The sequence below is a fragment of the Microtus ochrogaster genome, unplaced genomic scaffold (genome assembly GCF_000317375.1).
Source record: "Microtus ochrogaster isolate Prairie Vole_2 unplaced genomic scaffold, MicOch1.0 UNK148, whole genome shotgun sequence".
Lineage (NCBI taxonomy): Eukaryota > Metazoa > Chordata > Mammalia > Rodentia > Cricetidae > Microtus > Microtus ochrogaster.
Genome location: NW_004949246.1, coordinates 378,711 through 381,092, shown reverse-complemented (window position 1 = coordinate 381,092; position 2,382 = coordinate 378,711).

Genomic DNA, 2,382 nt, shown 5'->3' with positions numbered 1-2,382 from the left:
TGTAAACAATAAGTAGGAATCACAAGAACACCTCAAGCTTGAACTTGGCCAGCAGAGAGTGACTCCTCTTTCTAGATGTTGGTGTGCTTAAGAATCCATGTTACCCATGCTTGCAACCCTGAGGTTCTGCCTCTATGGCTGGGAGCAAATCTCCAGTGTGTGCGCTTTAATAGCTGTTCTGGTGGTTGATGCCACTGGCCCGTGTTGTGCACTGAAAAGCTTTGCCTTACAGAGTGGAGATTTTATCTCTTTACCCTTCTGTAGCCCCTCCATTTCAAAGCATCCACTACTGCTGACTGCCTCAGCTTTTCTGGGTGACTGGGTTTATTTACAGTGAGTTAACATTAATTATCTCAAAAGGGCAGAGTCTATCCAAGCCCAGGCCATGAGCCTTCTCTGTTATGATGTGAATGAAGAAAGGTGTGTTTGGGGTTGACCTTTTCCCCCTATTGTTTAAAAAATTTAAATTTATTTTTTTTATCAATAAGTAAGAAATAAAAGTTGTATATATTAAGAATATGGACTGCTTCACGAACCTGCCTGTCAACCTGTTCAGGAGTCATGATCTTTATTGTTCTAGTTTTAGTATATGTGTTGCTGAAGCAAGCGTTAGAGTAGACTTTCAGTAGTAAATAGCCTATTGTCTGAAACTTTTCTCCGTAAGGCTTTCGCACTGTTCTTCTTGGTTGCACACCACTTGAGTGCCAGGCATTCCTACCAGAGGGTGTGACTCTGATTGTAAGCACCCACACCTGCAGAGGCCGCGCACACCTGCTGCTTCTCCTACCTGCCCTTCTCTGTGGAGGGAAGACTTCATCATCACAAAAGAATAAAAACTCACCGCTCTGTTCTCATTCTGTCTCCTGGTTTCCTTGGCTGCTAGTTTTGTTGCTAAGGCCATCCTGATCTCCCAATCTCTATTTAGATATCATTAAATTTGTCTCACCAATCCTGGCTACCATCCTGACATCAACTGTGATTATAACTTCAAAGAGAAAATGAAGGCATGATAGATTTCTTCAGACTTGTCATCCTGAATCAACTCTACACTCACTTTCTCCCTCCTACATTCTTTCCTATCCTCAACCTTCCAGGGAAATCTCTCAGTTTTACTCTGTAAGCAAATCATCTGCTTCCAGCCCTTCATAATTATTTCCCAAGTCTCTTCAGGAATACAGGACAGCAATCACCTGACCCATCACAGCTGATTAAGTTAAGACTCTTCCCCCTGCTACATGACCAGAGGACTCCCTCTTCAGTTGACTCAGATCACCCCTTCCAAGAAAGACTTCAGCAGAAAACAGCAATAACACTTCTGTCCTGCATTTTTATATCTTCTCAACACATGAGTGACAAAGATGCCCCCTTGCCATGAATAAACATGGTCCTGCCTAAGGTCTGACCAAACCTCTTTTTCTACCTCCTATTTGTCTCTCTGGAGCTACCTTTCAATAATCTAACAGACCTCACCATGACTCATCCTGAGATTCCTTTCCATGGTGCAAGTCAAGGTCCCCGCAGAGTAGCTCCAGCTCGGGCTCTGAGGTACAGCTGGCAACATCAAGTCGTATTCCCTCCTGACTGGGCACAGCGGAGGGTGCCCACAACGTGGCGTAGCGGGACCAAGCCCATCTATCCGATAAGGCTTCTAGAGACAAACCCTGGGGCCTGTCCTTTAGAAATCATTGCTTCTATTTTTATTCCTCTCTTATCTTCGAATTTTGGTTAGCTAGCAAGTCACAAATGTCCTTCTGGAATTCCTTATGGACTGTTTTCACTGGTCTTCCCTCTGTCACCCAGTCCTCTACTTCATCTTCCTGTACTCCTCCCTGTACTCCCTGTGTGTCCTTCCTAGGAGTCACCTCCCCACTTTCATGTCACTTGTGTTCTAGTACCTGTCCTTAAAGCCTGATGGTCTCCTTTCTTGTTTCATTTCCCCACTCATTCTCACATAAACACACACACACACACACACACACACACACACTTCTGTGTAGTACACACACACACACACACACACACACACATATATATATATACACATACATATACATACATATATATGAGAGAGGACATGTGGTGTTCGTCTTCCAGAGCCTAGGTTATCACACTAAACAATATTTCCCAATTTTAGCTATCTTCCCACAAATGTTTATTTTTTAAGGTTAAATATAATTCTGTTGAGTGTATGTACCACATTTGTGCTTCTGGTCATCTCTTGATGGCCATCCAGGCCGATTCCACCGCCTTGCTGTTATGAAGGCGGCAGCAAGAAACATGGTGTGTGATCATCACTGTAGTAGGATCTAGGCCCGCCCCTTCTCTTTGTATCATCACTGTAGTAGGATCTAGGCCCGCCCCTTCTCTTTGTATCATCACTGT